At 44.6% G+C, this 12676-nt stretch overlaps 8 non-coding genes across 8 annotated transcripts; all 8 read left to right on the forward strand.

Moving 5' to 3' along the window:
- Positions 1–683: 683 nt before the first annotated feature.
- Positions 684–756, forward strand: trnak-cuu (transfer RNA lysine (anticodon CUU)). The gene has a single exon. It is a non-coding gene; the product is annotated as a tRNA-Lys (tRNA).
- Positions 757–3093: 2337 nt separating this feature from the next.
- Positions 3094–3166, forward strand: trnak-cuu (transfer RNA lysine (anticodon CUU)). Its single transcript has one exon. It is a non-coding gene; the product is annotated as a tRNA-Lys (tRNA).
- A 390-nt stretch (positions 3167–3556) lies between these two features.
- trnak-cuu (transfer RNA lysine (anticodon CUU)) lies at positions 3557–3629 on the forward strand. Its single transcript has one exon. It is a non-coding gene; the product is annotated as a tRNA-Lys (tRNA).
- Positions 3630–5011: 1382 nt separating this feature from the next.
- On the forward strand, positions 5012–5084 carry trnak-cuu (transfer RNA lysine (anticodon CUU)). Its single transcript has one exon. It is a non-coding gene; the product is annotated as a tRNA-Lys (tRNA).
- An 867-nt stretch (positions 5085–5951) lies between these two features.
- On the forward strand, positions 5952–6024 carry trnak-cuu (transfer RNA lysine (anticodon CUU)). The gene has a single exon. It is a non-coding gene; the product is annotated as a tRNA-Lys (tRNA).
- Positions 6025–7135: 1111 nt separating this feature from the next.
- trnak-cuu (transfer RNA lysine (anticodon CUU)) lies at positions 7136–7208 on the forward strand. The gene has a single exon. It is a non-coding gene; the product is annotated as a tRNA-Lys (tRNA).
- A 1359-nt stretch (positions 7209–8567) lies between these two features.
- Positions 8568–8640, forward strand: trnak-cuu (transfer RNA lysine (anticodon CUU)). The gene has a single exon. It is a non-coding gene; the product is annotated as a tRNA-Lys (tRNA).
- Positions 8641–9751: 1111 nt separating this feature from the next.
- On the forward strand, positions 9752–9824 carry trnak-cuu (transfer RNA lysine (anticodon CUU)). The gene has a single exon. It is a non-coding gene; the product is annotated as a tRNA-Lys (tRNA).
- The last annotated feature ends 2852 nt before the right edge of the window (positions 9825–12676 follow it).

Consider the following 12676-nt stretch of genomic DNA (forward strand, 5'->3'; position numbering starts at 1 on the left):
GCTTCAAGAAGAATACTTGCTCCTGGTGGGCCTTGAACTCATAACCTTCGCAAATAATTGCTGGATACTGCTGTATAAGTACAACACGCTAACAGATTGCACCTCAGGATCCATCAACAACACTCTCACTGATCACCATATTTTGCAGAAACTGGGCTGTACGATATTCGTACCAAAATCACCATCGAAGTACCTGGCTAGCTCAGTCGGTAGAGCATGAGACTCTTAATCTCAGGGTCGTGGGTTCCAGCCCCACGTTAGGTGATTATTTTCTCTGCCGGAGCACTTCGCAAACAACCATCCGCTTGGAATTTCGAGCAAGCTTGCCACACTGCATAGCTGGTGATACAGAAGGCTATGAATTTGTATTCTATCTCTGCCTGCACTCTGACCTGTCATCTCAATTACATACCTATTACAGATGAATTGTACTCCTAAATGGATTTAATAAATTATCATTTTCCGGACAAGAAATAGACAGGCAGAGGCTTCAAGAACAATACTTGCTCCTGGTGGGGCTTGAACTCATAACCTTATCATCTAATTGCTGTATACTGCTATATAAGTACAACACGCTAACAGATTGCACCTCAGGATCCATCAACAACACTCTCACTGATCACCATATTTTGCAGAAACTGGGCTGTACGATATTCGTACCAAGTCAAAAATACTACTGAGGTACCTGGCTAGCTCAGTCGGTAGAGCATGAGACTCTTAATCTCAGGGTCGTGGGTTCGAGCCCCACGTTAGGTGACTATTTTCTCTGCCGAAGCACCATCACTTCGCAAACAGCCATCCGCTTGGAATTTCGAGCAGGCTTCCCAGCCTGCATAGCTGGTGATACAGAAGGCTATGAATTTGTGTTCTATCTCTGCCTGCACTCTGACCTGTCATCTCAATGACATACCTATTACCAATGAATTGTACTCCTAAATGGATTGAATAAATTATCATTTTCCGGACAAGAAATAGACAGGCAGAGGCTTCAAGAAGAATACTTGCTCCTGGTGGGCCTTGAACTCATAACCTTCGCATTTAATTGCTGTATACTGCTGTATAAGTACAACACGCTAACAGATTGCACCACAGGATCCATCAATAACACGCACTGATCACCATATTTTGCAGAAACTGGGATGTACGATATTCGTACCAGGTCAAAGATACTGTTGAGGTACCTGGCTAGCTCAGTTGGTAGAGCATGAGACTCTTAATCTCAGGGTCGTGGGTTCGAGCCCAACGTTAGGTGACTATTTTCTCTGCCGAAGCACTACCTCACTTCGCAAACAGCCATCCGCTTGGAATTTCGAGCAAGCTTGCCACACTGCATATCTGGTGATACAGAAGGCTATGAATTTGTATTCTATCTCTGCCTGCACTCTGACCTGTCATCTCAATGGATTGAATAAATTATCATTTTCCGGACAAGAAATAGACAGGCAGAGGCTTCAAGAAGAATACTTGCTCCTGGTGGGCCTTGAACTCATAACCTTCGCATTTAATTGCTGTATACTGCTGTATAAGTACAACACACAGATTGCACCACAGGATCCATCAACAACACGCACTGATCACCATATTTTGCAGAAACTGGGATGTACGATATTCGAACCAACTCAAAATCACCATTGAGGCACCTGGCTAGCTCAGTCGGTAGAGCATGAGACTCTTAATCTCAGGGTCGTGGGTTCGAGCCACACGTTAGGTGATTTTTTTCTCTGCCAAAGCACCAACTCACTTCGCAAACAACCATCCGCTTGGAATTTCGAGCAAGCTTGCCACACTGCATAGCTGGTGATACAGAAGGCTATGAATTTGTATTCTATCTCTGCCTGCACTCTGACCTGTCATCTCAATGACATACCTATTACAGATGAATTGTACTCCTAAATGGATTGAATAAATTATCATTTTCCGGACAAGAAATAGACAGGCAGAGGCTTCAAGAACAATACTTGCTCCTGGTGGGGCTTGAACTCATAACCTTATCATCTAATTGCTGTTTACTGCTGTATAAGTACAACACGCTAACAGATTGCACCACAGGATCCATCAACAACACTCTCACTGATCACCATATTTTGCAGAAACTGGGCTGTACGATATTCGTACCAAGTCAAAACTACTTTTGAGGTACCTGGCTAGCTCAGTCGTTAGAGCATGAGACTCTTAATTTCATGGTCGTGGGTTCGAGCCCCACGTTAGGTGACTATTTTCTCTGCCGAAGCACCAACTCACTTCGCAAACAGCCATCCGCTTGGAATTTCGAGCAGGCTTACCAGCCTGCATAGCTGGTGATACATAGAAGATACATAGAAGGCTATGAATTTGTATTCTATCTCTGCCTGCACTCTGACCTGTCATCACAATGACATACCTATTACCAATGAATTGTACTCCTAAATGGATTGAATAAATTATCATTTTCCGGACAAGAAATAGACAGGCAGAGGCTTCAAGAAGAATACTTGCTCCTGGTGGGCCTTGAACTCATAACCTTCGCATCTAATTGCTGTATACTGCTGTATAAGTACAACACGCTAACAGATTGCACCACAGGATCCATCAACAACACGCACTGATCACCATATTTTGCAGAAACTGGGATGTAAGATATTCGAACCAACTCAAAATCACCATCGAGGTACCTGGCTAGCTCAGTCGGTAGAGCATGAGACTCTTAATCTCAGGGTCGTGGTTTCGAGCCCCACGTTGGAATTTCGAGCAAGCTTGCCACACTGCATAGCTGGTGATACAGAAGGCTATGAATTTGTATTCTATCTCTGCCTGCACTCTGACCTGTCATCTCAATGACATACCTATTACCAATGAATTGTACTCCTAAATGGATTGAATAAATTATAATTTTCCGGACAAGAAATAGACAGGCAGAGGCTTCAAGAAGAATACTTGCTCCTGGTGGGCCTTGAACTCATAACCTTCGCAAATAATTGCTGGATACTGCTGTATAAGTACAACACGCTAACAGATTGCACCTCAGGATCCATCAACAACACTCTCACTGATCACCATATTTTGCAGAAACTGGGCTGTACGATATTCGTACCAAGTCAAAAATACTACTGAGGTACCTGGCTAGCTCAGTCGGTAGAGCATGAGACTCTTAATCTCAGGGTCGTGGGTTCGAGCCCCACGTTAGGTGACTATTTTCTCTGCCGAAGCACTACCTCACTTCGCAAACAGCCATCCGCTTGGAATTTCGAGCAAGCTTGCCACACTGCATATCTGGTGATACAGAAGGCTATGAATTTGTATTCTATCTCTGCCTGCACTCTGACCTGTCATCTCAATGGATTGAATAAATTATCATTTTCCGGACAAGAAATAGACAGGCAGAGGCTTCAAGAAGAATACTTGCTCCTGGTGGGCCTTGAACTCATAACCTTCGCATTTAATTGCTGTATACTGCTGTATAAGTACAACACGCTAACAGATTGCACCACAGGATCCATCAACAACACGCACTGATCACCATATTTTGCAGAAACTGGGATGTACGATATTCGAACCAACTCAAAATCACCATTGAGGCACCTGGCTAGCTCAGTCGGTAGAGCATGAGACTCTTAATCTCAGGGTCGTGGGTTCGAGCCCCACGTTAGGTGATTTTTTTCTCTGCCAAAGCACCAACTCACTTCGCAAACAACCATCCGCTTGGAATTTCGAGCAAGCTTGCCACACTGCATAGCTGGTGATACAGAAGGCTATGAATTTGTATTCTATCTCTGCCTGCACTCTGACCTGTCATCTCAATGACATACCTATTACAGATGAATTGTACTCCTAAATGGATTGAATAAATTATCATTTTCCGGACAAGAAATAGACAGACAGAGGCTTCAAGAACAATACTTGCTCCTGGTGGGGCTTGAACTCATAACCTTATCATCTAATTGCTGTTTACTGCTGTATAAGTACAACACGCTAACAGATTGCACCACAGGATCCATCAACAACACTCTCACTGATCACCATATTTTGCAGAAACTGGGCTGTACGATATTCGTACCAAGTCAAAACTACTTTTGAGGTACCTGGCTAGCTCAGTCGTTAGAGCATGAGACTCTTAATCTCATGGTCGTGGGTTCGAGCCCCACGTTAGGTGACTATTTTCTCTGCCGAAGCACCAACTCACTTCGCAAACAGCCATCCGCTTGGAATTTCGAGCAGGCTTACCAGCCTGCATAGCTGGTGATACATAGAAGATACATAGAAGGCTATGAATTTGTATTCTATCTCTGCCTGCACTCTGACCTGTCATCACAATGACATACCTATTACCAATGAATTGTACTCCTAAATGGATTGAATAAATTATCATTTTCCGGACAAGAAATAGACAGGCAGAGGCTTCAAGAAGAATACTTGCTCCTGGTGGGCCTTGAACTCATAACCTTCGCATCTAATTGCTGTATACTGCTGTATAAGTACAACACGCTAACAGATTGCACCACAGGATCCATCAACAACACGCACTGATCACCATATTTTGCAGAAACTGGGATGTAAGATATTCGAACCAACTCAAAATCACCATCGAGGTACCTGGCTAGCTCAGTCGGTAGAGCATGAGACTCTTAATCTCAGGGTCGTGGTTTCGAGCCCCACGTTGGAATTTCGAGCAAGCTTGCCACACTGCATAGCTGGTGATACAGAAGGCTATGAATTTGTATTCTATCTCTGCCTGCACTCTGACCTGTCATCTCAATGACATACCTATTACCAATGAATTGTACTCCTAAATGGATTGAATAAATTATAATTTTCCGGACAAGAAATAGACAGGCAGAGGCTTCAAGAAGAATACTTGCTCCTGGTGGGCCTTGAACTCATAACCTTCGCAAATAATTGCTGGATACTGCTGTATAAGTACAACACGCTAACAGATTGCACCTCAGGATCCATCAACAACACTCTCACTGATCACCATATTTTGCAGAAACTGGGCTGTACGATATTCGTACCAAGTCAAAAATACTACTGAGGTACCTGGCTAGCTCAGTCGGTAGAGCATGAGACTCTTAATCTCAGGGTCGTGGGTTCGAGCCCCACGTTAGGTGACTATTTTCTCTGCCGAAGCACCATCACTTCGCAAACAGCCATCCGCTTGGAATTTCGAGCAGGCTTCCCAGCCTGCATAGCTGGTGATACAGAAGGCTATGAATTTGTGTTCTATCTCTGCCTGCACTCTGACCTGTCATCTCAATGACATACCTATTACCAATGAATTGTACTCCTAAATGGATTGAATAAATTATCATTTTCCGGACAAGAAATAGACAGGCAGAGGCTTCAAGAAGAATTCTTGCTCCTGGTGGGCCTTGAACTCATAACCTTCGCAAATAATTGCTGGATACTGCTGTATAAGTACAACACGCTAACAGATTGCACCACAGGATCCATCAACAACACGCACTGATCACCATATTTTGCAGAAACTGGGATGTAAGATATTCGAACCAACTCAAAATCACCATCGAGGTACCTGGCTAGCTCAGTCGGTAGAGCATGAGACTCTTAATCTCAGGGTCGTGGTTTCGAGCCCCACGTTGGAATTTCGAGCAAGCTTGCCACACTGCATAGCTGGTGATACAGAAGGCTATGAATTTGTATTCTATCTCTGCCTGCACTCTGACCTGTCATCTCAATGACATACCTATTACCAATGAATTGTACTCCTAAATGGATTGAATAAATTATCATTTTCCGGACAAGAAATAGACAGGCAGAGGCTTCAAGAAGAATACTTGCTCCTGGTGGGCCTTGAACTCATAACCTTCGCAAATAATTGCTGGATACTGCTGTATAAGTACAACACGCTAACAGATTGCACCTCAGGATCCATCAACAACACTCTCACTGATCACCATATTTTGCAGAAACTGGGCTGTACGATATTCGTACCAAGTCAAAAATACTACTGAGGTACCTGGCTAGCTCAGTCGGTAGAGCATGAGACTCTTAATCTCAGGGTCGTGGGTTCGAGCCCCACGTTAGGTGACTATTTTCTCTGCCGAAGCACCATCACTTCGCAAACAGCCATCCGCTTGGAATTTCGAGCAGGCTTCCCAGCCTGCATAGCTGGTGATACAGAAGGCTATGAATTGGTGTTCTATCTCTGCCTGCACTCTGACCTGTCATCTCAATGACATACCTATTACCAATGAATTGTACTCCTAAATGGATTGAATAAATTATCATTTTCCGGACAAGAAATAGACAGGCAGAGGCTTCAAGAAGAATACTTGCTCCTGGTGGGCCTTGAACTCATAACCTTCGCAAATAATTGCTGGATACTGCTGTATAAGTACGCCATATTTTGCAGAAACTGGGATGTAAGATATTCGAACCAACTCAAAATCACCATCAAGGTACCTGGCTAGCTCAGTCGGTAGAGCATGAGACTCTTAATCTCAGGGTCGTGGTTTCGAGCCCCACGTTGGAATTTCGAGCAAGCTTGCCACACTGCATAGCTGGTGATACAGAAGCCTATGAATTTGTATTCTATCTCTGCCTGCACTCTGACCTGTCATCTCAATGACATACCTATTACCAATGAATTGTACTCCTAAATGGATTGAATAAATTATCATTTTCCGGACAAGAAATAGACAGGCAGAGGCTTCAAGATTAAGAGCATGAGACACTTAATCTCAGGGTCGTGGGTTCGAGCCCCACGTTAGGTGAGTATTTTCTCTGCCGAAGTACCATCACTTCGCAAACAGCCATCCGCTTGGAATTTCGAGCAGGCTTCCCAGCCTGTATAGCTGGTGATACAGAAGGCTATGAATTTGTGTTCTATCTCTGCCTGCACTCTGACCTGTCATCTCAATGACATACCTATTACCAATGAATTGTACTCCTAAATTGATTGAATAAATTATCATTTTCCGGACAAGAAATAGACAGGCAGAGGCTTCAAGAAGAATACTTGCTCCTGGTGGGCCTTGAACTCATAACCTTCGCAAATAATTGCTGGATACTGCTGTATAAGTACAACACGCTAACAGATTGCACCTCAGGATCCATCAACAACACTCTCACTGATCACCATATTTTGCAGAAACTGGGCTGTACGATATTCGTACCAAGTCAAAAATACTACTGAGGTACCTGGCTAGCTCAGTCGGTAGAGCATGAGACTCTTAATCTCAGGGTCGTGGGTTCGAGCCCCACGTTAGGTGACTATTTTCTCTGCCGAAGCACCATCACTTCTCAAACAGCCATCCGCTTGGAATTTCGAGCAGGCTTCCCAGCCTGCATAGCTGGTGATACAGAAGGCTATGAATTTGTGTTCTATCTCTGCCTGCACTCTGACCTGTCATCTCAATGACATACCTATTACCAATGAATTGTACTCCTAAATGGATTGAATAAATTATCATTTTCCGGACAAGAAATAGACAGGCAGAGGCTTCAAGAAGAATACTTGCTCCTGGTGGGCCTTGAACTCATAACCTTCGCATTTAATTGCTGTATACTGCTGTATAAGTACAACACGCTAACAGATTGCACCACAGGATCCATCAACAACACGCACTGATCACCATATTTTGCAGAAACTGGGATGTACGATATTCGTACCAGGTCAAAAATACTATTGAGGTACCTGGCTAGCTCAGTCGTTAGACCATGAGACTCTTAATCTCATGGTTGTGGGTTCGAGCCCCACGTTAGGTGACTATTTTCTCTGCCGAAGCACCAACTCACTTCGCAAACAGCCATCCGCTTGGAATTTCGAGCAGGCTTCCCAGCCTGCATAGCTGGTGAAGGCTATGAATTTGTGTTCTATCTCTGCCTGCACTCTGACCTGTCATCTCAATGACATACCTATTACCAATGAATTGTACTCCTAAATGGATTGAATAAATTATCATTTTCCGGACAAGAAATAGACAGGCAGAGGCTTCAAGAAGAATACTTGCTCCTGGTGGGCCTTGAACTCATAACCTTCGCAAATAATTGCTGGATACTGCTGTATAAGTACAACACGCTAACAGATTGCACCACAGGATCCATCAACAACACGCACTGATCACCATATTTTGCAGAAACTGGGATGTAAGATATTCGAACCAACTCAAAATCACCATCGAGGTACCTGGCTAGCTCAGTCGGTAGAGCATGAGACTCTTAATCTCAGGGTCGTGGTTTCGAGCCCCACGTTGGAATTTCGAGCAAGCTTGCCACACTGCATAGCTCGTGATACAGAAGGCTATGAATTTGTATTCTATCTCTGCCTGCACTCTGACCTGTCATCTCAATGACATACCTATTACCAATGAATTGTACTCCTAAATGGATTGAATAAATTATCATTTTCCGGACAAGAAATAGACAGGCAGAGGCTTCAAGAAGAATACTTGCTCCTGGTGGGCCTTGAACTCATAACCTTCGCAAATAATTGCTGGATACTGCTCTATAAGTACAACACGCTAACAGATTGCACCTCAGGATCCATCAACAACACTCTCACTGATCACCATATTTTGCAGAAACTGGGCTGTACGATATTCGTACCAAGTCAAAAATACTACTGAGGTACCTGGCTAGCTCAGTCGGTAGAGCATGAGACTCTTAATCTCAGGGTCGTGGGTTCGAGCCCCACGTTAGGTGACTATTTTCTCTGCCGAAGCACCATCACTTCGCAAACAGCCATCCGCTTGGAATTTCGAGCAGGCTTCCCAGCCTGCATAGCTGGTGATACAGAAGGCTATGAATTGGTGTTCTATCTCTGCCTGCACTCTGACCTGTCATCTCAATGACATACCTATTACCAATGAATTGTACTCCTAAATGGATTGAATAAATTATCATTTTCCGGACAAGAAATAGACAGGCAGAGGCTTCAAGAAGAATACTTGCTCCTGGTGGGCCTTGAACTCATAACCTTCGCAAATAATTGCTGGATACTGCTGTATAAGTACGCCATATTTTGCAGAAACTGGGATGTAAGATATTCGAACCAACTCAAAATCACCATCGAGGTACCTGGCTAGCTCAGTCGGTAGAGCATGAGACTCTTAATCTCAGGGTCGTGGTTTCGAGCCCCACGTTGGAATTTCGAGCAAGCTTGCCACACTGCATAGCTGGTGATACAGAAGCCTATGAATTTGTATTCTATCTCTGCCTGCACTCTGACCTGTCATCTCAATGACATACCTATTACCAATGAATTGTACTCCTAAATGGATTGAATAAATTATCATTTTCCGGACAAGAAATAGACAGGCAGAGGCTTCAAGATTAAGAGCATGAGACTCTTAATCTCAGGGTCGTGGGTTCGAGCCCCACGTTAGGTGAGTATTTTCTCTGCCGAAGTACCATCACTTCGCAAACAGCCATCCGCTTGGAATTTCGAGCAGGCTTCCCAGCCTGTATAGCTGGTGATACAGAAGGCTATGAATTTGTGTTCTATCTCTGCCTGCACTCTGACCTGTCATCTCAATGACATACCTATTACCAATGAATTGTACTCCTAAATGGATTGAATAAATTATCATTTTCCGGACAAGAAATAGACAGGCAGAGGCTTCAAGAAGAATACTTGCTCCTGGTGGGCCTTGAACTCATAACCTTCGCAAATAATTGCTGGATACTGCTGTATAAGTACAACACGCTAACAGATTGCACCTCAGGATCCATCAACAACACTCTCACTGATCACCATATTTTGCAGAAACTGGGCTGTACGATATTCGTACCAAGTCAAAAATACTACTGAGGTACCTGGCTAGCTCAGTCGGTAGAGCATGAGACTCTTAATCTCAGGGTCGTGGGTTCGAGCCCCACGTTAGGTGACTATTTTCTCTGCCGAAGCACCATCACTTCTCAAACAGCCATCCGCTTGGAATTTCGAGCAGGCTTCCCAGCCTGCATAGCTGGTGATACAGAAGGCTATGAATTTGTGTTCTATCTCTGCCTGCACTCTGACCTGTCATCTCAATGACATACCTATTACCAATGAATTGTACTCCTAAATGGATTGAATAAATTATCGTTTTCAGGACAAGAAATAGACAGGCAGAGGCTTCAAGAAGAATACTTGCTCCTGGTGGGCCTTGAACTCATAACCTTCGCATTTAATTGCTGTATACTGCTGTATAAGTACAACACGCTAACAGATTGCACCACAGGATCCATCAACAACACTCTCACTGATCACCATATTTTGCAGAAACTGGGCTGTACGATATTCGTACAAAGTCAAAAATACTATTGAGGTACCTGGCTAGCTCAGTCGGTAGAGCATGAGACTCTTTTCGAGCAAGCTTGCCACACTGCATAGCTGGTGATACAGAAGGCTATGAATTTGTATTCTATCTCTGCCTGCACTCTGACCTGTCATCTCAATGACATACCTATTACAGATGAATTGTACTCCTAAATGGATTGAATAAATTATTTTCCGGACAAGAAATAGACAGACAGAGGCTTCAAGAACAATACTTGCTCCTGGTGGGGCTTGAACTCATAACCTTATCATCTAATTGCTGTATACTGCTGTATAAGTACAACACGCTAACAGATTGCACCACAGGATCCATCAACAACACTCTCACTGATCACCATATTATGAGACTCTTAATCTCAGGGTTGTGGGTTCGAGCCCCACGTTAGGTGACTATTTTCCCTGCCGAAGCACCAACTCACTTCACAAACAGCCATCCGCTTGGAATTTAGCGAAATGCTTGTGCTTCTAGTTCCGACAATGCAGTAATAACAAGTAATCTAACTAACAATTCCAAAACTACTGTCTTGTACACAGTGTAAGGGGATAAAGAATATGTACATAAGGATATATGAATGAGTGATGGTACAGAGCAGCATAGGCAAGATACAGTAGATGGTATCGAGTACAGTATGTACAAATGAGATGAGTATGTAAACAAAGTGGCATAGTTTAAAGTGGCTAGTGATACATGTATTACATAAGGATACAGTCGATGATATAGAGTACAGTATATACGTATGCATATGAGATGAATAATGTAGGGTAAGTAACATTATATAAGGTAGCATTGTTTAAAGTGGCTAGGGATATATTTACATCATTTCCCATCAATTCCCATTATTAAAGTGGCTGGAGTTGAGTCAGTGTCAGTGTGTTGGCAGCAGCCACTCAGTGTTAGTGGTGGCTGTTTAACAGTCTGATGGCCTTGAGATAGAAGCTGTTTTTCAGTCTCTCGGTCCCAGCTTTGATGCACCTGTACTGACCTCGCCTTCTGGATGATAGCGGGGTGAACAGGCAGTGGCTCGGGTGGTTGATGTCCTTGATGATCTTTATGGCCTTCCTGTGACATCGGGTGGTGTAGGTGTCCTGGAGGGCAGGTAGTTTGCCCCCGGTGATGCGTTGTGCAGACCTCACTACCCTCTGGAGAGCCTTACGGTTGAGGGCGGTGCAGTTGCCATACCAGGCGGTGATACAGCCCGCCAGGATGCTCTCGATTGTGCATCTGTAGAAGTTTGTGAGTGCTTTTGGTGACAAGCCGAATTTCTTCAGCCTCCTGAGGTTGAAGAGGCGCTGCTGCGCCTTCTTCACGATGCTGTCTGTGTGAGTGGACCAATTCAGTTTGTCTGTGATGTGTATGCCGAGGAACTTAAAACTTGCTACCCTCTCCACTACTGTTCCATCGATGTGGATAGGGGGGTGTTCCCTCTGCTGTTTCCTGAAGTCCACAATCATCTCCTTAGTTTTGTTGACGTTGAGTGTGAGGTTATTTTCCTGACACCACACTCCGAGGGCCCTCACCTCCTCCCTGTAGGCCGTCTCGTCGTTGTTGGTAATCAAGCCTACCACTGTTGTGTCGTCCGCAAACTTGATGATTGAGATGGAGGCATGCGTGGCCACGCAGTCGTGGGTGAACAGGGAGTACAGGAGAGGGCTCAGAACGCACCCTTGTGGGGCCCCAGTGTTGAGGATCAGCGGGGAGGAGATGTTGTTGCCTACCCTCACCACCTGGGGGCGGCCCGTCAGGAAGTCCAGTACCCAGTTGCACAGGGCGGGGTCGAGACCCAGGGTCTCGAGCTTGATGACGAGCTTGGAGGGTACTATGGTGTTGAATGCCGAGCTGTAGTCGATGAACAGCATTCTCACATAGGTATTCCTCTTGTCCAGATGGGTTAGGGCAGTGTGCAGTGTGGTTGAGATTGCATCGTCTGTGGACCTATTTGGGCGGTAAGCAAATTGGAGTGGGTCTAGGGTGTCAGGTAGGGTGGAGGTGATATGGTCCTTGACTAGTCTCTCAAAGCACTTCATGATGACGGATGTGAGTGCTACGGGGCGGTAGTCGTTTAGCTCAGTTACCTTAGCTTTCTTGGGAACAGGAACAATGGTGGCCCTCTTGAAGCATGTGGGAACAGCAGACTGGTATAGGGATTGATTGAATATGTCCGTAAACACACCGGCCAGCTGGTCTGCGCATGCTCTGAGGGCGCGGCTGGGGATGCCGTACCTATTACCAATGAATTGTACTCCTAAATGGATTGAATAAATTATCCTTTTCCGGACAAGAACTAGACAGGCAGAGGCTTCAAGAAGAATACTTGCACCTGGTGGGCCTTGAACTCATAACCTTCGCATCTAATTGCTGTATACTGCTGTATAAGTACAACACGCTAACAGATTGCACCACAGGATCCATTAACAACA

The sequence above is a fragment of the Oncorhynchus clarkii genome, unplaced genomic scaffold (genome assembly GCF_045791955.1).
Source record: "Oncorhynchus clarkii lewisi isolate Uvic-CL-2024 unplaced genomic scaffold, UVic_Ocla_1.0 unplaced_contig_4226_pilon_pilon, whole genome shotgun sequence".
Classification (NCBI taxonomy): domain Eukaryota; kingdom Metazoa; phylum Chordata; class Actinopteri; order Salmoniformes; family Salmonidae; genus Oncorhynchus; species Oncorhynchus clarkii.